The sequence below is a fragment of the Sphaeramia orbicularis genome, chromosome 19, assembly GCF_902148855.1.
Source record: "Sphaeramia orbicularis chromosome 19, fSphaOr1.1, whole genome shotgun sequence".
Taxonomy (NCBI): Eukaryota; Metazoa; Chordata; class Actinopteri; order Kurtiformes; family Apogonidae; genus Sphaeramia; species Sphaeramia orbicularis.
In genome coordinates this window covers 52,061,327-52,088,256 of record NC_043975.1, presented here as the reverse complement: position 1 = coordinate 52,088,256, position 26,930 = coordinate 52,061,327, and the positions used below count along the sequence as shown (strand labels likewise).

Sequence of the window (26,930 nt, the reverse complement as noted above, 5' to 3'; positions counted from 1 at the left end):
GCAGATACGTAAAATCATCTGCTAGTGCAGTAAGAAAATTGTACTTACCAAGTTTTCTTAAAATAAGACAATTCTATCTGAGGATTATAGAATGTTAATATTCTTATTTTAAGCAGAATATACTTATTTCAAGTCTTTACAGTATTTTTTTTTACCCATGATGTGTGTGTGTGTGTGTGTGTGTATTTATTTATTTCATTTTATTTTATTTCTTTCTTTATTTAGCAGTGAATGGGTTTGTCTAATCTTCATCCTCATCTTATCTCTGCTGGTTCAGTTCAGTTCTGGCTTCACACCACCAAACCTTACTTCCATGTCTCCGTAAATGGGGTTTCCCTCTCCTCCTAAATCCTTTTCACTCTCTCCATTCCATTGGCTGCTCCTTGTCTTCTTCCCTTTCTCTCTCTCTCTCTCTCTCTCTTCCTGTCTCCTGCTGCTGTTTCCACCAAACCCTGACAGATCCACAGATACTTTCACACACTGCACCAGTGCCAGACCACTGAGTGTGCACTCTGCTGAATTTAACACACACAGATTACAGTGAGCTGCAGAGAGGAAGGCAACGTCGGGTGGTGGGTGGGTGGGTGGGTGGATGACTGGGGGGGGGTGGTGAGACAAGGAGAGGAAGAGAGGGGTGGACAGGTGAGGAAAAATGAGGACATGCAGAGAAGAAAGCACAGTAGTGACAGAGAAGGTGAAAAACAGAAATAATGCAAATGGAAATATATGAGGAGATAAAGAAGGAGGAGAAAGTCACAAGGTGAAAAAAAAAGTGGAGAGGGAGATACCTGTTCTAAACGCCAAACCACGCCCACCGTCTGCGTCTTACACACAAAGACAAACAGATCGAGCTAATACTAATGGAGCCGGCAGCGAAACACCTCAGGATGTACCAGGAAAAAGCATGGCTGCATCCTCTGCATAGACAAAGTGCCAGGAAGAAACAAAAGACAAAGAACAACCAGTAAGAGGAGGGGGGGGGGGGGGCACTGGAGGGAGCTTCCACTACATAAAAAAACACACATCACCATGGCAACCCTGGCTGGGGAGAGAAGGTAGCATAGCAGAAATATGGAAAAAGAGCTATACTGAGAAAGAAAAAGTGAGGGAAGGGATGGGAGAGGAAAAGAAAAGAAGAAGGGAACGAAAACTGAAATAAGTAAGAAGGAAAGTAAGGATGGAAGGAAAGGATGGAGGGAAGGGAAGTGTGGAGGGAAGGAAAGACAGAGGGAAGGGAAGGGTGGAGGGAAGGAAAGGATGGATGGAAGGATAAGACGGAGGGAAGGGAAGTAAGAATGAAAAGAAAGGATGGAGAGAGGGAGGGAAAGATGGAGGGAAGGAAAGTAAGAGTGTCAGCAAAGGCTAAAAAAGACTGATGGGGTCGGAACAAAAACAGCAAAAACAAAACAAATAAAACCAAATGTAAAAGAATCAGCCCTGAGAAAATCAAACACCTCCCTCTTCATCTCTCCTTCTCCTCTTCTTCATCTCTTCTTCATCTCTCCTTCTCCTCTTCTTCATCTCTTCTTCATCTCTTCTCCTCTTCTTCATCTCTTCTTCTCCTCTTCTTCATCTCTTCTTCATCTCTCCTTCTCCTCTTCTTCATCTCTTCTTCATCTCTCCTTCTCCTCTTCTTCATCTCTTCTCTTCTTCTTCATCTCTTCTTCTCCTCTTCATCTCTCCTTCTCCTCTTCTTCATCTCTTCTTCTCCTCTTCTTCATCTCTTCTCTTCTTCTTCATCTCTTCTTCTCCTCTTCTTCATCTCTTCTCTTCTTCTTCTCCTCTACTTTCCTCACCCTTCCAGCACTCCTTCACCTCTGTCCTCACTCTTATATTCCCTTCACTCTTTTCCTTCCTGGTGGTCATCCTTTTCTTTTCTTTTCTTTTTTCCATGTCCTTAGCAGAATAGATGTGTTGAATAATTCAGCACATTCCTGGTTTCAGAGTGCTTGTTCTGTCCAGACACCATGCTCTCTCTCATCAGTCCAGGACGGCTGATTATGAACCAACAGCCTCATCCCAGTGAGCCGCCAGGTTCAACCACCTTCACAGAAACACGCTCATGGAGCCGCTCTGGCTCAATGACGACGACGGCGGCGGGCGGAAAAGCCGATGATGGGGGCCGTAGCTGACGCTGCGTTGTCACAGACACACAGCGTGACTCAGAACACACACCAGTAAGCATGATTCCAATCAGACGCCACGACAGCCCAGAACAGACAGACAGCAGTAGTCGCATACGTCCAATGGAACACCGCAAGCAAAGCCAACTTTACCGATATCTGTTCAATGTCGAAAAAACAGGAGTGCGTAATGCTGTTTTTTCCATTAAATCAAAAATGCACTGATTTGTTTATACGTTATCGTCACGAGAAGTCATTCCACAAATATGGCAACAAACATAAATATCTGTTGTTTTGAATCTAAAATGCTCGTTACCCCACAATCCTACACTAAATTCAAAAACGATTCCTTGTATGTCCACACAAACTGCGCCATGTTTGTTTTAAAACTCTTCTTTGCTTGTTGTAACATCCATCAACATCTGTTTTTTCTGTTCATGTGACTCTAGTAGCACAAAAATGTCTTTCCATTGCAGTTTTGCGTGACATACATATTTCGCTACGCCCAAAAAACCACCTCTTGCAAGCACACAAACTTTTCATTGAAAAACAAGGTTTGGCGAAAGTGTCATTTTTACAATAGGCAAATTTTTCTACACAAGTTATATTTGTGCACTTTGAGGGTCAATGGAAAAGTGACTATTGACATTACAGGCAGTCATGTGTGGGGTCGGATCCAATGGAAGAAAGAAGTGTTAACACTGTCCTATATGTGGGAGATAATAGTGGTGGGAGGGGAACTTCCTGTATGATTACAATAGCCTTTCTTATACGCTCATTATATGGGATCATTTACAGTTAATTGAAGTACAGAGAAATGGAATAATTACTCATTGTGCTGTTGCTCGTCTGTCAGAAACCCCCGACACTGAGAACCTCTAACAAACCCACAACAGATGACAAACAGCATAAGCATGATTTAACAGTCTGTGACATTAGACTGGGGTCAGAGCGCTGTTTAATTGAATTTGATGATCCTCAGTCCTTTACAGTTACATATTCATTAAGATTTGCCTGTTCAACAGTTATTTAACACTAACACACTAACAAGGCTTGAGCTCACCAGGCTCACACACTCCACACTGAACTACAGGACGAGCATCGCTGCTTAGAAAGAAGAAAAACAAACACTAGTTGGAAGTTCAGTCTGAATCTGAAGTGCAAAATAATCCACTTCTTAAACTCGGGGAATACACCGATCCACATTTTCTCACTTCCGATCCGATTCCTACACCTGAATTTGACTATCTGTCAATACAATACTGTTCCAATACCTGAGCTCTGTTTGCTTTAATATTACTATTATCGTTATTGTTGATTTTACATGAGGCTGTAATAAACTGCTCTCTACAGGCAACTATGACATGTACAAATGCATGCATGTATGTGCCAAAAGGCAACCTGAGGTAAGTATAAGGTCAGAAAAACAAGAAATCCTGTTAACAGGAAAAATCCCATCCTGAAAACAAATATACAACTGAGGTAACATGACAACAGACAGTGTTAAGTTTCATTTCTGGTAATTACAGAGTGCAACTCCAGTATAGAAGGCCCCGAACCAACATGTTTCGTACAAACGAGCGCACCGTTACACCCCTAGTTTCTAGTATAAAATATTTGCACACAGCGGACATTGTGTGATTCAAACTTGGTTAACCGTAGTGCTGCTCAGTGCTCGCCTGCTAACTGGCTGCAAACTGTGGAATAGATTTCCTGAAGGGAGGTGTGCCTCATTACTTCAGGAAATCCATTCCACATTTTGCAGCCAGCTATGGATGTAACGATATGGAAATTTCATATCATGGTTATTGTGACCAAAATTATCACAGTTATCATTATTATTATTGTTGAAATTGTGCTCAAAATGTTCAAAAAGTACAAATACACACACTGAAATAATTTAACCAAGTTGTATTTTGAAAGAAAAAAACCCAAAAAAAACAAATACAATAGCAGTCCCACTGTCCCTTCTGTGTCAGAAACATTCCAATATTAACCCTTAGTGGTCTGAGTCCTATTCTGTCTGTTTTTCAGTCCTTTTGATTTGGCCTTTATATACTATAGAAACAAATGTTTACTATACCCATGTTTGGGATCTGTTTTTTCAGCACAACTTCATCTATATCATTATTATATATCTATTATTTTTTCACTTTAACCTACTATAAAAACATAAAAGGACCAAAAACACACAAAAATATATAAAATCCAATTTAAAAAATGTATATAATTTATTGCATAAATAACACACAGATGTCTAACGAACCTTTTCACAGACTTTAAAAGCGAATATTGGCTCCAAATATTAGGTATAGAAAATCAAAATTGTAGCAAATTAAACTATACTCAAATATTTGACATAAAAGCAAATCTTTCCATAGGGTTTTTTCCCCTAAAAGTGTGGTAATCAAACACAGTTATCATGAGAATTAGAATATAAACGCTAATACTAACCGTCTGTGATTTTACCGTAGTTTATCGTTATACCGGTAATCGTTACATCCCTACAGCCAGCTGGCAGAGACAGAGACCAGTAGGGACCAGAAGGACCAGAAGGGACCAGAAGGACCAGAAGGGACCAGAAGGACCAGAAGGGACCAGTAAGTACCAATAGGGACTGGTTGGTACCAGTAGGGTGCAGCAGGGAGCAGTAGGGACCAGAGGAGACCAGAGGGGACCAGAAGGACCAGAAGGACCAGAAGGGACCAGAAGGACCAGAAGGGACCAGAAGGGACCAATACGTAAGGCAGGGCTGGTGTATTTGTACAGTACAATTCTTACACAAGGCAATTCACAGTGCTTTACAAAAATGGAAAAGAGATCAGTTAAAAACAAACAATTACAATTAAACCATAATCAATAAAGCATAAATAATAATCAAATAAAATAAAGTACAAGAGAAGAGTGCAGACAGAACCCTTTTGGTTGTTCCATTTTCAGCCTGTCAGAGTAGAGGCCTGTCTGACATCATCAATCAGGACGACTGTCCCAGAGTTTGGATTTAGTTTAGAGAACATTTATTTGTATTTGTACGCTGCAACATCTAAACAGAGTTTGTATTTCTGTTTGACATCTATGGATTGTACATAGAAACTGCAGTATATAATAATGTTGGAACAGTTCCAGCTGTTTTCTACACATAAATGGAGACAGTTATTCCGCTTCTGAAGACTGGAACCCATCATTATTCCCAGTTGATGATGCGTATTATTTGCCCCTCGTCTACAGTGGCTGTGTGGACTCCAGTCCTCTTCAGCCTAGACTGTTTCGTCCTGCCCGTCTGTCTGCCTTCAGGTGCTGTTCGATCGGTTTCATGCATGTGGTGGGGGGTCACTGAGTCGGGATCACAGTATCAGATTTAGTCCAAGAGTGAAGAGTCAGTGTGGATCAGGTGTCAGCTGTTACAGATGAGACTACCAGGGATGAAAGGGATAGTATGGGGGGGGGGGGGGGGGGGGGGGGCTCAGCAACGCACACACAGATGGTCAGTGTCATCATTAGCTCAGGTAATTCAGACAGACCGTCAACATGATCCCAGTCGTCTGTCACATGTGAATAAACTCTGCAGCTTTCTAACAGAAACCACCAGTGACTCAAACCAGTGGAACACCACAGACGACCTCCAGGCCTTTAAGGAACAACACGAGTTGCTTTTCCACTGGGCATATGCGCCAAACTTTACCAATATTTACCTCCGCCTAGGAGGTTCTGTTTTTGTCAGCGCTGGTTTGTTTGTCTGTCTGTCTGTGTGCAAGGTAACTCAAAAAGTTATGGATGGATTTGGATGAAAATTTCAGGAAATGTTGATACTGGCACAAGGAACAAATGGTTAAATTTTGGTGGTGATGGGGGGTGGGGGGGCACTGATCTGCCTTGGCAGAGTTCTGCGCTCTACAAGTGCTCTTCTAGAAAAGACAGCGCAGACTTCAGCCAAGGCAGATCAGTGCCCCCCCACCCCCGATCACCACCAAAATTTAACCATTTGTTCCTTGTGCCAGTATCAACATTTCCTGAAATTTTCATCCAAATCCGGGACACTGACCTGCCTTGGCGGAGGACTGCGCTCACCGAGTGCTTCTAGTTACTAAATGTCAAAAAAACAGAAGTGTGTAATGTTGGTTTTTACGTTAAATCTCAAATGTGATGACTTGTTTATTTATTATCGCAAGATGTCATAAGAAGTCATTCCATAAACATAGTGACGAACACAAACGTCTGTTTTGAATCTAGAATGCTCGTTCCCCCTCAGTCCCCTCTATCTCCTCCACGTGTCCACACATACCGCCATGTTTGTTTTAAAACTCCTCTTCTTCACTTGTCGCAACATCCATCAACATCCGATTTTTTTTTTTTTTTTTGTTCACATGACTCTAGTTGCACAAAATGGTCTTTCCATTGCAGTTTTGCATGATATACTAATTTCACTCTGCCTGAATAACCACCACTTGCAAGCACAAAAACGTTTCATTGACAAACGAGAGTTAGAGCAAAATGTCATTTTCCCAACAGGAAAATTTGTATGTGCCAGTTATATTTGTGGAATTTGAGGATCAATGGAAAAGTGACTATTAATGCTGTTTTCTGTTTTCAATGCCCTCCTTTTCCTTCCAGCTAAATTGTTTTCCCCGAAGCGTCAAAATTCAATGAAGGCGTTATTTTTTTTCCCCACGCAAAGAGAGAAAAAAAGATGAACAGATGATGTTTCCTGCATGGCTGACTTTGTCAGTCGCTCTCAATCTCTTTCAGTATTTTCCAGTCAAAGTGGTTCAACTCCTGCAGTGGAAGCTCTAACAACAGATGAGAAAAGACAGAGGAGGGAGGGAGCATAATGAGGGTGTGATGGATGAAAATAACCCAGAGAATGGAAGATAGAAAAGCTGTATGTCTGAGCGACAGGTGGGCGCTGCAGACGAAATGGCAGCAGTTTTTGTCAATAGGTTTTTGCAAAGACAGATGATAAAAATGAAGCTTCATCCTGAAAACACAGACAGTCATATGTCACTAAACTGGAGCATGTGCAGTCATCCTTTACCACCAGCCTCACTCTGCTCTCTCCCTTCACCTCGCAGCCTTCACATACGTTAGCATCAGCCGAGTAGAATCAGCAGGTTTATTCCATGCATGTGTCCACTGATCACAGCTCATGTTCATGGGACAGTTGTGCATCGTGAATTCTGCTTCAGAATGACATTGGACTGGCATTCTGTGTCTACGGACCATCACCGTCACCTTTATGAACTATGGAACTAAACCACAGGTGTCAAACATGCGGCCCGCGGCCCACCAAAGGGTCCAATCCGGCCCATGGGATGAATTTGTGAAATGCATAAATTACACTGAAGATATTAACAATCAATATCAAAATCATTTTAATTCAGGTTCCACATACACACACATACAGTCCAATTAGATTTCAAGTGGGTCAGAACCAGTAAAACATGATCATAGTAACCTATAAATAATGACAACCCCAAATTTTCTTTTTTTTTTTTTTGGTGTAAAAAAAAAAGCAAAATTACATGAAAATGTTTACATTACCAAACTATACTTGTACAAAAAATGTGAATAACCTGAACAAATATGAACAGATGGAAATGTCTTAAGAAAAGTAATCCACTTTTTGTAGAATCTGGTTTACTAAAATTTCTTGACATTGTATATGTAAAAACAATGGAATTTATGTTTCGCGTTAAAAGTAAACACCTTCCTTTTCGTATTCAGAAAATTTTTAAGTTAAGAGAAGGACATTATAATTTAAGAGAGATGTTTGTGTTTGACAAATGTAAAGTAAGAACAAACGTTAAATATCACAGTGTTTCAGTTATTGGTGTCAAACTATGGAACGAACTGAAGTATGAAGTGAAATTGTGTAGTTCACTGTTGAGTTTCAAAAAGAATTTAATTTGTCAAATTATGAAGGGCTATGAAAGTAATATGATTACAAAATAACTTATTACACTGAATGTAGTATAATTTAAGTTTAAGTATTTATCTGCTGCAACTTAAGGTGTGGACATGGACTAAGGATGTAAATAGGAGAAGCAGAAATAAGCCTCCGGCTTCAGCTTCTGCATTTTTCAGTTACAAAATGTGTTAATTTTATGTTTGTTTTTTTTAATATGTAGGTGTTTTGTATTTTGTATTTAACTGAAATAAACATTCATTCATTCATTCATTCATTCAAAAGTAAATGCAATTTTGCCAATATCCTGCCTGTTACTAAATGTTTTGTGCGATTGAAACGCACATGTGTAAAGGATAAACTGATAAACTGAGGCAGAATATTGTTAAAATGTTAAAATTGCACTTGTTTTTCTTATGACAATTCAAGTTGGTCATGTTATTTAGATTTTTAAGGAAACTTTGTAGATGTAAACCTGATCAGAATATAATTTTACTTTTTTCACTGTTATTATTTTACTGGTCCGACCCACTGGAGATCATATTTGGCTGAATTTGGCCCCTGAACTAAAAGGAGTTTCACACCTCTGTTCCAAACTGATACGATCTCGTTTGATGTGAAAAAAAAAACTCATCGTGATATAATTTTTTCCATATTGCCCAGCCCCGCCTCTACGAGAGCAAACACATAAAGGCCATAAAGACCTACAAGTGAGACAAACAAATAACAAGTATATGTTCTATAAAGAAGAAGGAGCAACTGAGCAAACACAGAAACACACAGAAGAGTAATAAGATGGCAAACAACCAGAGCCACAGGCACACGCTTTTATTTATGAATTTAATTTGTGTTTTTCTTAAAGAGGCGTTTGGGAAGGGGAGGGGAGTTAGGACCCAGAGGAGGACGGCCAGGGAGAGCTGCAAATTAGAAGCAGACTTTTCCTCTCATTCTCTCTCTAAAAAGACAAAGAGACACGGAGTAAGCAAAAGAAAACGAAAGACTAGAGAGAGAGAGAGAGACAGAGACAGAGAGAGACAGAGAGAGACAGAGGGATCTGGAACTGGTTTTGAAGCCACATCTTGTAGGAAATCCTGAACAGAGGATGTTAATGAGGGACACCCAAACCACCAGTCCAGAGTCCACCATCCCAGCAAGGAACTACTGACAAACACACACTGAGCACACACACACACACACACACACACACACACACACACACACACACACACACACACAACAACACTGGCAGAAAACACACAGAAATACCCGGTAAACATGCTCACATTGGATTACATACTGTATTTAACATACAGTGCATGCTTATAGTTCTTTCTTTTACATCACTGAGGCACACACACACACACACACACACACACGCACACACACACGCACACACACACGCACACACACACACAAACACACACACACACTCCATGAACACTCCAGGGACCAGACAGGGTTTCCCTCTCAGTCTACATCTGCAAACTGTATGTAGTTACCCAGCGATGATTGCAAAACTCACACACACATACACACACACACACACACACACACATGCAACAGAGCGCTGCGACCTCCCCATGCGCTTGTATATCAGACCAAGCTCTGCTGCATTAGCCTATGGTAACATAAAGACAAATAAAGAGCACGTATTACACAACGGTATGCAACAGTATGCACACTTGTTCAGAACTGTCACACACACACACACACACACACACATATATACACACATACACACACTCAGGAGGGACGAGTGCAGATGAGGGAACAGGAGGATGATATAGTGGTGACTAAGAGAAAATATTAATGGGGACACAAAGCAGCTCTGCGTCTGGTCGTGCATGTGGGACGGTCTGGGCTCCTGGGTGGAGCACATACATTCGTCTTCCAGAAATGATATTGTCACATTTATGAATGTGTGGGAGCATCAGAAAGCAATATCTGTGGCGGAAGGAGAGGGCTGAAGTGTTTGTGAGGTATCAGTTCTATGTGTGTGGGACACAGGTATTGCACATTCTGCCGTATTCCATGTAGCTGTTGTTGCAGTTTGATTATCTGCTGTAGACTGTTGGGATGTGTGCAAGGCTTTTATTACACTGTACACTTTTCATCAGTTTTCAGCTGGTACTTCCTCAGTGAATCTATACATATTCAATAGAATAGTCCAGGCTTTCTCAATTCAAAATTTTTATCCGTTTTAGTTAGTTTTGTAAACACACAATACAGTTTCAGTTAGTTTTCGTTTTTGTCTTTTAATTATAGTTTTTATTTATTTCAGTTAACGAAAATGTTTTTTCAATTCTAGTTTTGGTCATTTCGTTAGTTTTCGTTAACGATAATAACCTTGGCTCCAACTGTATGAGCTGCTTATCATGTGCTGGAACACATTTCTGTATCATTTTGGTTTGTGTAGGAGCTTGTTTTACGGAGGTCGTTGGCTGACCAGAGGTTTTTGTGTTTTATGTCACTTCTGTCAGGAACGAAAAATCAATAAACAGAGACTGCCTCCAAAGTCGTACGTGCAGGTCCCGTCCTTAAAAAACACAACGCAGAGTCCGACGCCAGCGGTTCCACATATACTTCTGTAGTACACTGCCTTGCCTCCAAAGGGAAATTCAAACCCTGAATGTGACCTGTTCTGCCGGAGCCTGGTCCTGAAGATGCTTAGGAACCAAGTCCACCTCTAGACCACGTCCAGGACCTTGGCTTTTTTAAACGGTGTGGCGTTCGATGACCTGTAGAAACGCTGAATGACACAGGAGAACATCCAACCCTCCCACAGTAACACCCAGTATGGACAGGAGCGGACATTTGCTAACCTTGTATTTTCCTCGTCGTAGCCTACATAAGGTTGACTAAACATGACACACGGTTGACTTCTGTCCTCTGTGGAACCTGCTTTATGACATTGACTCTTATCATCAGGTGCTAATGCACTGATGTGTGACATTTTTCCTGACAGATTACACCTGTCTCACCTGACCTTGTAACTGCCTTTAAATCTGCTAAGCTCCAGGCTCAAGGGACTTGATCCCATTCCCTTCGCAGCTGATCCCGACACAAGTGGAGCTGTTTCAAGGATGCCAAGGCTTGCCACTTTCACAAAACGCTGTGATCTGATTCTGGAGCAGCCGCGATCGCAGTCACCCCTGGGACATTAAGCTCTAATGGCTGCGAAACTGTAAATGTCACAGTGATTTGGGCCGAGCGCCAAGGGGAGAGCGCCTGATAGTGTTTTCTGTGTGTGTGTTAGCGTGTGTGTGTGTGTGTGTGTGTGTGTGTGTGTGTGTGTGTGTGTGTGTGAGTCTATTGTCATGTCAGAGCTACAGTGGGAGCAAAACAGATAACAGTGAAAGGGCATTTAAGTGAAGCAGAGTAATTACAGTACAACATAAATAAGTACACAAGGACAATGCATGCATGCACACACACTTCCATTAGATCAGGGCTGTCAAACTCATTTAAGTTCAGGGGCCACATACACACTAATATGTTCTAAAGTGGGCCGGACCAGTAAAAGAAATATAAATAACAGGATAAGAACTGATAAATAATGTCAACACCAAGGTTTTCTCTCTGTCTTTGAGTGAAAAAAAGTAAAATTCCATAATGAGAATGTTTACATCTACGAACTCTACTTGAACGTAACATGAATATGAACATTCTGAAAATTCTTTAGTAAAATAAGTACAATGTTAACAGTATTACGCCTTAGTTTATCATTTATACATGTGCATCCTAACTTACAGATCACAGTGGATCTATAAATACACAAAACATTTAGTAACAGGCAGAATATTGGTCCAATTCTACAGACTTCTATTATAAATTTCAGGTTAATGAAATTTTTTGTTAAAGGTTAGTCTGTGAATGTAAACACTTTTGTGTAATTTTACCTTTTTTACACAAAACAAAGAGAGAAATTTGTGTTTTTCTTTATTTATAGGTTATTATGATAGTGTTGTACTGGTCTGACCCATTTTAGATTAAATTGACCTGAAATGATTTTAACACCACTGATTGTTAATCTCTTCAGTGTACTTTTTGCATTTCATAAATTCATCCTACGGGCCGGTGTTGGCCCCTGGGCCGCATGTTTGACACATGTGCTTTAGATGAACAGAAACTAAAACATGATGTTATTTACACACAAAACCTGTGTAGGACTAAAATACAGAAGTAAAAATTCTAAATAGGCCTGCAGTGCATTCTGATTCTCACCAAGAATCGGTGAATAGGAGGAAAGTATCACCTAAAAACAAATAAACAAGGCAACTAGACTTGTGTAGATTTTTGACAGTAGGTTTCTGTTCATCTCTACATTTATGGTTTATGGTTACACTGAGTTTGATGTGATTCATTTATATTAATTTGTGAATTTATTTCTTTCACATAGTTGCTCAATTTGAGCCACAAATACTTTCATTTTCAATCATTTGTATTTTTCTGTTCATGGGGGCTGGCTGATCAACCAATCCAACACGAAATTAGCCTCGACCTTTTTGAATGAATGAATTTAATTTAGTAAATGTATTTATGTCCATGTACAGTAACTTTCAGATTGCCCTTAAACGGCGTTTATCTACAGCTTGACTGATCACAGCTTGGTTCAGTGTGTCCAGCCGTGCACCGCACTTCCACTGGAGTGCCTTTGTGAGTGTGGGTGGTCATCATGGTAAGGATACATACGCTACTGCGACGTTACGATGTTACGGGAAAGGTAATCACGGAGGAGGAAACTTCAAATGGAAAGGGTATCATTTCTGAAACAAAAAGTTATTTTAAGATTAAAAAATAAATCTGTGATTGGTTTATCAAGATGGAATCAACAATTTCATAGATTTCTCGCCGGGTTGGCTCAGTGTCCCACACATATAGACTGATGCAATAACAATGCCTGACTGATCAAACTAGGATGGAAATTTGGAAATAGTTTAAATAGAGCAACTCCCTTATCAATTAATTGAAAAAATACAGTTAACAATAAAAATAAGCATTTGTTGCAGAGAAAATAAACAAAACAGATGAAAAATGAGCTCTGATTGCCTCAGTAGTGACATCGGTCCATGCAGCCATTCTGCTTTTACACAAAGGCAACAGCAGAAAACAGCAAACGACAGCTTTTTAACCCTTTCATGCATGAATTATGAGAACCTTATTTTTCCTGAGTGTTTTTATTCCTCTTTCGGCATGAAAAAAACAATGCAATCAGGGTTTTTTTTTTTAAGGAGTTACAAAAATGTCCGCTCAGCCGGACACCATGCATTTAATTTTTGAAGCAAAGAAACATGTATTTAAACCTAGTATCAGAATGTGATATGGAAATCTATGCAATAAAAACATTTTGAATGCTGCTAATCACATGTTTTCCCACATTTTAACATACTCTAATGCTAGTTATTATTCACTTCATTGAGATAATATGCAAAAAAAACTCTTTTGTTTATTTTTTTACACTCAAACCTGTCAGTGCAGATCAGGTTTATCTAGAACAGCATAGTTCCAGTACTGGTCTGAATGTCAGTGGATTATTATGGGATGATGCATTAGTGTCCACTGTGTTGGCTGATATGGAACTAAAACAACAAAACCCATGAATATACAGAGAACAGCTTTGAACAGGTGTTCACCGGAGTGACCAGTGTGCATGAAAGGGTTAAAGTAAGTATGTGATGTTTTGTGGTGGGATAAACCAGACTATGGTGGGCCACAGTAAGAGGACACATAGGCTATGGAATGCACATCAGTATACTGACATAAATGATATGGTGTCATCTGTAAAGCACAATAATATGAATATATGTACATACATGTTTAACTTACATCTGCATCTTTGCATGCAAGGCCTGTGGCTCCGCCTCCGAGGTCATACTTAGAAGGATAATTACAATGACTGAACACTCACTCATACACATATGCTCATCAATACATGGCCGTGCTTTACAAACACGCCTGCGTTCTACTTTCTGAGCCATTTCTTAATTACACACACACCACAGGGGGACTACACACACACAACAGAGCCTGCTAATGACCACAAGCACAAACACACGTGCTAATAGCCACACACACATCCCCTCTGGTGGTCAGCCCACTGTGCAGACATGGCTGGTAAAGTTCATTAGCTTCCACTCAGCCTCTGCTGTATCTGGATTAAATAGAACAAACAGGGCTTCTAGCACATGCTACACCAAATGGTACAGTGAGCTTTAGGCGTGTTTTGGAAGCGGAATGTTAATTGAGTGATTTACAGTGATGCAATCTGGAATTGCATAGTAACCTAATGTGATATATTGTGTTTAAACTGAGAGGAGAAATCTATGCAGGCCCCAATATAGGTGAATGTGTTACTATGGTTCAATGGGACACCTGGAGAATACAAGGAACAGACTCAAAAACATCCAAAATGCATACAACCTATTTAATGTCATGTATCCACTGGGATCATGTTCTTCCTGCTTCACTTTACTTCTAACCAGTATTTGTTCAGACCTTTGTCTTTCAGTGTGGTTACTGTTTTTTGTCTGTTACATATACAGCAGATATTCTGAATACCGAAAACAACAGTTGAATCATGTTTTGTCTTGAGTTCTTCTGCACAGAAAAAAGATCAAAACATTTAAACATCAAACTGAAAATGAGTGAAAACTGTAAAATTTTAGTTGAGGCCAAATAATATGACTAAAAAAAGATTACATCTCTTTTGATAGAGGATTGTTGAGAAAAAACATTATTTAAAAGTAGTTTTTTAAAGACCAGCTATAACAAAAAAATAGCACTTGCACATTATTTCATAAAAAAAAAAAAAAAATGAAAAGGATTCACGTAAATGAATCACCACTGATGGAAAATGACTGAAGAAAAATATTTTTAAAAAATGAATGTAAACAGAATTGCAGTATGAAAGACAGTTGGAATTTCAATCACTAATCTGAATTTTGTGCTAAAATCCAAGTAAGTGTTTATGCTGATTGGTACAAACTGTTTTCTAAATAATAGTGATTATATAGTAATGGTCTGTTCATTTATGCCACCAGTAGTTTATAAGCCTGGGACATTTTCCAATTCAAAGAGAGGTGACTAAATCAATAAATCGACACACACTAGGCATCAGTGACTCCAGATTTTTCCAGATGGATTATTTATCAATAAAGTCGAAGGTGAGTCGACTTGTTGTATGATGATGTCATCACATATTGACAGCCGAGGAACAACAGACACAGAAGTTCAACAATGAACAGCTGGTACTGACGTCCACTGGAACATGAAGAATGTACAGGAAAGAGCAGAAGAAAAAACTAAGACACAAGCATCACCAGTCCTTCTGACATTGAACCAAAACTAAACACAGACTAACACCTGGAATTTTCTGTTAAACTTAACTGAACAACATAAAGTGGGAAAAAGTTCAGACAGCGACAGAACAGACCCACAGCGTGTTAGAGAAAAGAGCGCATTAATGAACTAAATGAACAGACTCGTCCAAACCCAGTGTGTGTCCACAGTGTTCTTCAGTGTCGGTGGTGCTTCCATGGTTCAGAACATTACTGACGCCACAGTTTAAACAGATCCCAGTCACTTTAGTTCCCACTGACTCGTCTTCTTCCTTCAGTCTTGGTCTTGCACTAGTGATGCACGGGTGATTTTTGTTTTTTTTTAACCCACTTTGTAGAATTTTTTGACCCACCCCGTAAATAAAGTGACATTTTTTGGGCCCGCACCAACTTGAGCCGGGTCTGCTGATCCATGCATCAGTACCGCTCACTGTGCACTGCGTTCACTGCGTTCACTGCGTTCACTGCGTTCACTGCTCCATGTTTTCACGTATAAAGATGAGCGTATCCACATGCACTGAATGAAGTCTCATACGTTGTCGGGTGGGGGGAGGGAGAGAGAGAAGAACACACGACTAGTCGACTTCTCCAAAGTAACGTCGACTTGTGACTTTTCAGTTAATGCCCTAAAACACACATAAGTTTCAACAACCACATCCTGTTTATGACTTTATATAATCTACCAAACATGTCTGTTCTGTAAATAAACCGTACTTTGAAGTATATTTCAGAAGAGTACTAAAGTAATAAATAAAAATCCTGGGCTAAAAATAAACAGACCAAGAGTTAAAGTGCCGTAAAACATGAAGTGCCATACCATCTAAAATATAAAGAAAAGAAAAAAGACAAACAAAAATGATCCCATAACTGACCTCAGTCCCTCTTTCCCTTTTCCTTATTATCATTTACGTATTTAGTCTAAAATGGTCTGTCTGCATACCAGTTCATGAGTGGGGTCAGATGGTGCTATCTTTAGCCCCTTTTTAACCCCTGCTCTTCTGCAGTGGTCTGCAGTTCACTGGAATCCAGGGAGGTTTGCTCATTTATCAGACGTGGACTCACTCATCTCAGCTCTGAACCCATTATCTGGTGAAGTGTCGGCCGGTGGCTCTGCTCGGTGATAACAGGAGCACCAGTGTTATCGTTAGCGCTGGTGTCCGCATTAGCCGCAATGTGTTGAACATTTCGGTGGTATCAGAGGCTTGAATAACTGCGGTGGGATCCAGACTCTTTGTGCCATAGTTTGCACACAACAGCGCTCTTGTCCAGACTTCCATCCATCCATTTTTTAACCCTTTCATGCACAGTGGTCACTCCAGTGGTCAGTTCTTCTCCAGCTGTTCTCTGTATATTCATGGGTTTGGTTGTTTTAGTTCCATATCAGCCAACACAGTGGACACTAATGCACCATCCCATAATAATACACTGACATTCATACTGTTACTGTAACGTCACTGTTCTAGATAAACCTGATCTGCACTTACACGTTTGAGTGTAAATGAATAGCTTGTTATTGTTATTAGATTGTAATTAACAGGTTTTTTTTAACAAAAAGGTTTTTTTTGCATATTATCTCCATGAAGTGAGTAACAACTAGTATTAGAGTATGTTAAAATGTGAGAAAACATCAGATTAGCTGCATTAAAAAGGTTTTTATTTCACAGTTTTCAGACAGTATATCATTTGCTTCAGAATGTAATGCATGGTGTCCAGCTGAGTGGACATATTTGCAACTCCATGAAAAATAGGTTCATAAAAACATTTCAATTGCATTGTTTTTTTAATCCCTAGATCAGGAAAAAAAATCTTAATTAAGGCTCTCATAATTCATGCATGAAAGGGTTAAATGTAAATCTCCAGTCCAAGTAACGTGTTCTCATCCTGGTCGTCCTTGTCCTCTTCTGTTATTTATTGGCCTAACGTCGGCGCTTGTGCTTGTTCAGTGCGTCGGTATGATCGGTATGCTGGAAACCTGTGAGCTGAGAAACGTTCTGTGTTGTCTGAAGTATAAAAATAAAATGCGATTAAATGCATTATTGTTTTTAATCGCATTATTTTCCCTGGAATTAATTAATCAAAATTAATGCGTGAAAGTCCCAGCCCTAAATATAATACAATAATAATCTAATACTAATAACTGATAAGCTAAGATGGCCCGTATAGACACTGTCCACGTGCACACAGATGTAGACTCACACAGATTCTCAGCCTCAGAGGCCATCGGACATATCATGACTCTTACGTAAGCTTCCCGCCCCCAGAGATATTTATATCCCTCGTTTGTTATCTGTAATAAGACATCTCTCTCTTTTTCCCCTCACTCCTTCACCAGACTCCTGAATCCTCCTGCAGGAAAATCCTGATTAGTGTCCCGATGACTTGACAGAGAGCGATTGAGATTGAGATACAGAGTTAGAAAGAGAACGGAGAAAAAAATGTGGCGAGAAAAGGTATATTTTCTATTTCTGTCTTTGTCTGCATGCGTGTGAATTATTCACAATACTGGCAATTCCACAGTGGCTGATGTGACCTGACAGTCGACATGTTTGTCCCTGGAGGAGGAGTGGTGTGTGTGTGTGTGTGTGTGTGAGTGTGTGTGTGTGTGTGTGTGTGTGTGTGTGTGAGTGTCGGTGTGTGTGTGTGTGTGTGAGTGTGTGTGTGAGTGTGTGTGTGTGTGTGTGTGTGTGTGAGTGTGTGTGTGTGTGTGTGTGTGAGTGTCGGTGTGTGTGTGTGTGAGTGTGTGAGTGTGTGTGTGAGTGTGTGTGTGTGTGTGTGTGTGAGTGTGTGTGTGTGTGTGAGTGTGTGTGTGAGTGTGGTGTGTGTGTGTGTGTGTGTGTGTGAGTGTGTGTGGTGTGTGTGTGTGTGTGAGTGTGTGTGTGTGTGTGTGTGTGATGTGTGTGTGTGTGGTGGGTGTGTGTGTGGGTGTGTGTGTGTGTGGTGTGTGTGTGTGAGTGTGTGTGTGTGTGAGTGTGTGTGTGTAGAGATAAGGTCAACAGTCAGTCTGGTGTGTGTCAACGCCACCTGAGTCCCTAGTTAGTAACACGGCCTAAAAAGGGTAATTCTGTCAGACATGGCATCCCGTGCCGTTCACTAACTTCTGCTCATCTATCTGAGGACACAAACAGCTGGACGTGTCCGTGCGGACGCTGCCACAGGTAGGGCTGTGTACCGGCAAGAATGTGGTGACACGACACAAATCACAATACTAGGATGATGATATGATATATCCTGATACTGTTAAAAAGGCTTTTTTTTTTTTTTTTTTAAAGCTTATTTCCTGGAAGGATTGAATTACACCAAAAATCTGCACAAATACTAAACGAATTTTTATTTCAGAACAGGATCTAATGTTCTATCACAACAATTTTTCTAAGTCTCCTAGTTTCCAAAGGAACTCCCATCTGCCTCTCAGACAGTAAAAAATGCTTTTAGGATGATTCAAAGAACCATTTAACAAAACAGTGTTAAATAATAATTAATAAAATATAAACAATAAAGAAAACCAAAAAAACTAAAATAAACCTCTGCCATGTCTGCATTTGAATAAATACCTACAAATATTGATACAGTACTTGTTAATATCGATACAGTATTGTGAAATGAAATATCACGATATACTGCAGAACCAATATTTTCTTACAGCCCTAAGCAGGAGTGTGTTAAAGAGGGAAAAGAAAAAAAAAGAGGACAGAGGAAAGAGGAAAGAGGACAGAGGACAGAGGAAAGAGGACAGAGGACAGAGGAAAGAGGACAGAGGACAGAGGAAAGAGGAAAGAGGACAGAGGAAAGAGGACAGAGGAAAGAGGACAGAGGAAAGAGGAAAGAGGACAGAGGAAAGAGGAAAGAGGAAAGAGGACAGAGGACAGAGGAAAGAGGACAGAGGAGAGAGGACAGAGGACAGAGGAGAGGACAGAGGAAAGAGGACAGAGGACAGAGGACAGAGGACAGAGGAAAGAGGACAGAGGACAGAGGAAAGAGGACAGAGGAGAGAGGACAGAGGAGAGAGGACAGAGGAGAGAGGACAGAGGACAGAGGAGAGAGGACAGAGGACAGAGGAAAGAGGACAGAGGAGAGGAGAGAGGACAGAGGACAGAGGAGAGGACAGAGGAGAGAGGACAGAGGAGAGAGGACAGAGGACAGAGGAGAGAGGACAGAGGAGAGAGGACAGAGGAAAGAGGACAGAGGACAGAGGAAAGAGGACAGAGGAAAGAGGAAAAAGGAAAGAGGACAGAGGAAAGAGGAAAGAGGACAGAGGAAAGAGGAAAGAGGAAAGAGGACAGAGGACAGAGGAAAGAGGACAGAGGACAGAGGAAAGAGGAAAGAGGACAGGGGAAAGAGGACAGAGGAAAGAGGAAAGAGGACAGAGGACAGAGGACAGAGGACAGAGGACAGAGGAAAGAGGACAGAGGAAAGAGGACAGAGGACAGAGGAAAGAGGACAGAGGACAGAGGAAAGAGGACAGAGGAAAGAGGACAGAGGAAAGAGGACAGAGGAAAGAGGACAGAGGACAGAGGAAAGAGGACAGAGGAAAGAGGACAGAGGAAAGAGGACAGAGGACAGAGGAAAGAGGACAGAGGAAAGAGGACAGAGGAAAAGGCGTCTGTTGGTGCAGCAGCCTGTGGTGAAACTGAGTGGACAGAGAAGTATCATCTGTGAGGAGTGAACATGTCAGAAGTTTGGAAAAGCTGAAGTAGGCGCTGGCATTGAGATAAGAGGACGAGGAGAGACGGGAAAAGAGTGAAGGAGAACACACACACACACACACAGATAAACCAGAAAGGGGAGACACACACACACACACACACACACACACACTTGGACTGACATGGACCAGATGTGACAGACCATAACTCCATTCATGTGTCTGATGACATTCTGCTGTTTAACATACAGATTACAGCCCCCCCCCCCCCTCCTCTGGCTGTTGCCACTCTGTACAGCCGAGCCCACATCTACAACATCCTAATGAGAAAAAGCTGGTAGGAAAAGCCTGGACTCAACCCTACATAAACTTACAGCCCATGGAGACGGAGACGAAGACGAGGAGGAGCGCAAACAGAAAAATATGAGCAGAAAATGCACATTTATGAAGTTGATGAGTTCCACTTTCATTTATATGACACTGCTTCTATGTATGTATACAGCCAACAGTTGGGTTGGCTCCATGCTCACAAACTGAGACTAAAAAGCAGGTCAGTGCTTTACACTTCAGTAGTGGACTGTAATCACAACAACCAAACCAACAGTTAACTCTGGAACCAAGCAACATCCCAACTGTAACTAAACCCATAACCTCCTTAACTCTACCTAACCATAACCATAACCTCCTTAACTCTACCTAACCATAACCATAACCTCCTTAACTCTGCCTAACCATAACCATAACCATAACCTCCTTAACTCTACCTAACCATAACCATAACCTCCTTAACTCTACCTAACCATAACCATAACCCTCCTTAACTCTACCTAACCATAACCATAACCTCCTTAACTCTGCCTAACCATAACCATAACCTCCTTAACTCTGCCTAACCATAACCATAACCATAACCTCCTTAACTCTACCTAACCATAACCATAACCTCCTTAACTCTACCTAACCATAACCATAACCTCCTTAACTCTGCCTAACCATAACCATAACCATAACCTCCTTAACTCTACCTAACCATAACCATAACCTCCTTAACTCTACCTAACTCTACCCATAACCCTCCTTAACTCTGCCTAACCATAACCATAACTCTCCTTAACTCTGCCTAACCATAACCATAACCTCCTTAACTCTACCTAACCATAACCATAACCTCCTTAACTCTACCTAACCATAACCATAACCTCCTTAACTCTGCCTAACCATAACCATAACCTCCTTAACTCTGCCTAACCATAACCATAACCTCCTTAACTCTGCCTAACCATAACCATAACCTCCTTAACTCTGCCTAACCATAACCACAACCTCCTTAACTCTACCTAACCATAACCATAACCTCCTTAACTCTGCCTAACCATAACCATAACCTCCTTAACTCTGCCTAACCATAACCATAACCTCCTTAACTCTACCTAACCATAACCTCCTTAACTCTACCTAACCATAACCATAACCATAACCTCCTTAACTCTACCTAACCATAACCATAACCTCCTTAACTCTGCCTAACCATAACCATAATCTCTTTAACTCTACCTAACCATAACCATAACCTCCTTAACTCTGCCTAACCATAACCATAACCTCCTTAACTCTGCCTAACCATAACCATAACCTCCTTAACTCTGCCTAACCATAACCATAACCTCCTTAACTCTGCCTAACCATAACCATAACCTCCTTAACTCTACCTAACCATAACCTCCTTAACTCTACCTAACCATAACCATAACCTCCTTAACTCTACCTAACCATAACCATAACCTCCTTAACTCTACCTAACCATAACCATAACCTCCTTAACTCTGCCTAACCATAACCATAACCTCCTTAACTCTGCCTAACCATAACCATAACCTCCTTAACTCTGCCTAACCATAACCATAACCTCCTTAACTCTACCTAACCATAACCATAACCTCCTTAACTCTACCTAACCATAACCATAACCTCCTTAACTCTACCTAACTCTACCCATAACCCTCCTTAACTCTGCCTAACCATAACCATAACTCTCCTTAACTCTGCCTAACCATAACCATAACCTCCTTAACTCTACCTAACCATAACCTCCTTAACTCTACCTAACTCTACCCATAACACTCCTTAACTCTGCCTAACCATAACCATAACCTCCTTAACTCTACCTAACCATAACCATAACCTCCTTAACTCTACCTAATTCTACCCATAACCCTCCTTAACTCTACCTAACCATAACCATAACTCTACCCATAACCCTCCTTAACTCTACCTAACCATAACCATAACCTCCTTAACTCTACCTAACTCTACCCATAACCCTCCTTAACTCTGCCTAACCATAACCATAACCCTCCTTAACTCTGCCTAACCATAACCATAACCCTCCTTAACTCTGCCTAACCATAACCATAACCTCCTTAACTCTACCTAACTCTACCCATAACCCTCCTTAACTCTACCTAACTCTACCCATAACCCTCCTTAACTCTGCCTAACCATAACCATAACCCTCCTTAACTCTACATAACCATAACCATAACCTCCTTAACTCTACCTAACTCTACCCATAACCCTCCTTAACTCTACCTAACTCTACCCATAACCCTCCTTAACTCTGCCTAACCATAACCATAACCCTCCTTAACTCTACATAGCCATAACCATAACCTCCTTAACTCTACCTAACCCTACCCATAACCCTCCTTAACTCTGCCTAACCATAACCATAACCCTCCTTAACTCTACATAACCATAACCATAACCTCCTTAACTCTACCTAACTCTACCCATAACCCTCCTTAACTCTACCTAACTCTACCCATAACCCTCCTTAACTCTGCCTAACCATAACCATAACCTCCTTAACTCTACCTAACTCTACCCATAACCCTCCTTAACTCTACCTAACTCTACCCATAACCCTCCTTAACTCTGCCTAACCATAACCATAACCCTCCTTAACTCTGCCTAACCATAACCATAACCCTCCTTAACTCTGCCTAACCATAACCATAACCTCCTTAACTCTACCTAACTCTACCCATAACCCTCCTTAACTCTACCTAACTCTACCCATAACCCTCCTTAACTCTGCCTAACCATAACCATAACCCTCCTTAACTCTGCCTAACCATAACCATAACCCTCCTTAACTCTACCTAACTCTACCCATAACCCTCCTTAACTCTACCTAACTCTACCCATAACCCTCCTTAACTCTGCCTAACCATAACCATAACCCTCCTTAACTCTACATAACCATAACCATAACCTCCTTAACTCTACCTAACCCTACCCATAACCCTCCTTAACTCTACCTAACCATAACCATAACCTCCTTAACTCTGCCTAACCATAACCATAACCTCCTTAACTCTGCCTAACCATAACCATAACCCTCCTTAACTCTACCTAACTCTACCCATAACCCTCCTTAACTCTGCCTAACTCTACCCATAACCCTCCTTAACTCTGCCTAACTCTACCCATAACCCTCCTTAACTCTGCCTAACCATAACCATAACCCTCCTTAACTCTGCCTAACTCTACCCATAACCCTCCTTAACTCTGCCTAACCATAACCATAACCCTCCTTAACTCTACATAACCATAACCATAACCTCCTTAACTCTACCTAACTCTACCCATAACCCTCCTTAACTCTGCCTAACCATAACCATAACCCTCCTTAACTCTACATAACCATAACCATAACCTCCTTAACTCTACCTAACCCTACCCATAACCCTCCTTAACTCTACCTAACCATAACCATAACCTCCTTAACTCTGCCTAACCATAACCATAACCCTCCTTAACTCTACATAACCATAACCATAACCTCCTTAACTCTACCTAACCCTACCCATAACCCTCCTTACCTCTGAGCCTGTGTTGGGGTTACATGCCCATGTGACAATAATATTAATCATGTCTTGTTCTACATTTACTGCGGCTGAAAATGCTTTTTTGTTTTTTTCCTCCATATCTTAATCGAGACAAGCCGTTAGTGAAGCAGCAGTAATTAACTGCTGGCTTTTATCTGCACTAATTGTTCTCCCTGTACAAATAATTGATTGAAAATCAGTGACAAATGTGTTGTCTGGAGACAAACATCCACACAAATCACTGCTCATCTAAAACCACAGTCAGCTGAGAGGAGACAGCTGGAGGCCCAAACAACTACTACGAGTGCATGTATACACGAGGAAGGAGGAGGAGATCTGAAAACAGTACATGTCAAAAGTACAACCTGACTGTCATGTCTCGTCAGATCTGTTAATTACATTAATGTTTAGTGTTTCATGTCTGGTCTTTGGTTTTCAGTGTTTGTTTGATTCGTCACTTTATGTTCAGTTCCAGTCGTTCACGTTTGCTCCTGTCTTGCACTTCCTGTTTTATTTTGGACACATCTCTTCCCTCTTGTTTCAGACCCTGACTTCCTCCTTTTGTGTGACTGTTAGCCCCTCCCCTGGTTGGTGTCACCTGTGTTCCCCTCCTCAGGTAGAAATAGGCCTGTCTGCCTTCGTCTGATTCATGGTGTTCACGTTAAGCTGCCTACCAGGTTTTTCCATGTTTGTCAGGTTTATGCTTCAAGTTCTTCTGTGAGTTTTTTGTTCATCCTACAGATTTGTTTGTAGTTTTTTATATCCTCCTTGTGAGCACTTTTTGTTATATCACTTTTTCATTATTAAAATACTTTGGTTAAAATCTTCAGTTTTTGTGAGTCGTGCATTTGAGTCCTCCATTTCATGTGTCAAGGAGTTCTGACACTGACTTCCTCCTGTCATCATCATCATCATCATCGTGGTCTTCCACTGATGCTCTATCTATCCTGTTTCTCCATTGCAGACTTAGCCTGTGGTTTTTACAACATTCACATTCATTTGTTAGCGAGCCCACCAAAGTCACAGGGGTGAAAAAGTACAACACAGGTCTGACAGGAACCAAGGCAATGCACCAGAAAGCAGATCAGTACCCTTATATCGTAATTACTAGAGCCCGACCGATTAATCGGCCGGTCGATTAATTCTGCAGACAGGCCTGGGTGTTAATAGTGTAGGGGAGACTGGGGACAGTTGTAACACAGGTCAGTTGTAACTCTTGCAGTTGCTCCAATCAGGAACAACTTAGGACTGACCTAATTCCCTCTGCACATGCTCAGTTTAGTCCTTAGTCCACATAAAAAGTTGTAGTGCCGTGATCCAACATCCAAATGTGTGAGTGAAAACATCATTTTGTGCTCAGTCATATTTTTTGCTCTAATTATTTTTGTGATTGCATAGTTTGCATTTGAAAGTTGAGTCAATTATCTGTGTGAGATAAACACAGATTTATGCAACTGTTTATCCACCTGTCCACAATTATCTAATATCAGATTATTCTATCCTGTGTAGATCAGTGTTCTTATTTCATATATTGGCCAATATATATCAGTTATATATTGGATATCGGCTTTTTTTAGCCCCCAATATCGGCATCGGCATCGGCCCCAAAAATCCCATATCGGTCAGGCTCTAGTAATTACCTAAATCATCCACTAAATGGACAAAAGAATGTGGACCTGTTGAATTCAGGTGTTTCTTTTCTAACAGGGGTCTGGGATACAAAACAATAATGACTAATGTCATAATGTCAAATCCACAAATCCACTATTTTTACAACCATCTAAAACTGTAAAACTCATTGACCTTGTGGAGTTCAAAACTATTCAAATAATGTATAAAGCAAAGAATAACTGACTGCCGGGCAATATTCAAGAAATGTTTTGTGAAAGAGAGGGAGGCTCTGATTTACAAGGAAAATTTAATTTAAAGACTCATAAAGTACGCACTAGGTTCAAAAGTTTCTGTATGAGCATCTGTGGAGGAAAACTGTGGAGATAACACAAATATCAAACATAATTCAGTTTAAAAAAAGATATAAAGAAATGATTCTTCAGAGGTCCAGTATTTAATAAAGACACTGAGTTCTGTTTGTTTATGGATGATGTTGAACTGATAAATCTGCTGGAATTATTGAAGGAAACTGTTGAACTGTTGAGTCTGTTTGTATGACTGCACTGACATGAACAGACTGGTGTGGAGAATTCAGTTACTGCAGGATGGATTTGTTGTGGTTCGATGCTAAAATTAGGAAAATAGTATAGTTTGTTGTATCAAGTTAGTGATAAAGGTGTAAAAGCACTGAGGGGGTGGATTAAATCAGTTTAGACTTCTTCCTACTCCTTTTGCAATATTCAGACTTGTATGTGTTTATTTTGTTTCTTTGCATATTCGAAATAAATAAATAAATCAAATCAAATAATATAGTTTTCTATTGGGATAAATATCCTATAGATTATTAATATTGATGTTTCTATGTCAAATCCTCATGAACAGGACATCTTACAGTTGTAGACCAGATGTGTCCCAATATTTATGTCCATATAGTTTACAAACATCAATATTTCCGTAAAGTTTCATGGGAGATTTTTCTTCCTCAGTGAGATGTGAAGAAAGTAGATGGTTATTTGTGGTAGAAAATTATTATTTACACTCAGAGCAGGAAAACTATTATAGAAATTTAGAGGTAGAACATTTAAAATCATACACATGAAAAAAAAATCAATGTTGAGAAAAATGAAGTCAAACCCATCTCTGAGGCATTTTGGAAACAAAGATAACCAAACTAACCAATGCAAGGATATTTGACCCAATATAAAACTGTTTTCTGACATTAGTCCTCATTGTTTTGTATCCCAGACCCCCGTTAGAAAAGAAACACCTGAATTCAATGTGTCCACATACTTTTGTCCATATAGTGGATGAGTTAGGCGATTATGATACGAGGACAAGGAAATGTTGTGGTAAAGCAACAGTGCAGCCAACACAGGAGAACACACAGACCGACACTTCCCACACAGGCTCAAAGGCACACATAAA

The 26,930-nt window shown here is 40.5% G+C and overlaps 1 protein-coding gene across 1 annotated transcript in view; it reads right to left on the bottom strand.

Moving 5' to 3' along the window:
* Nucleotides 1-26,930, bottom strand: part of LOC115439492 (voltage-dependent T-type calcium channel subunit alpha-1G-like) — a 225,200-nt gene that overhangs the window by 177,621 nt on the left and 20,649 nt on the right. The window lies entirely within an intron of this gene.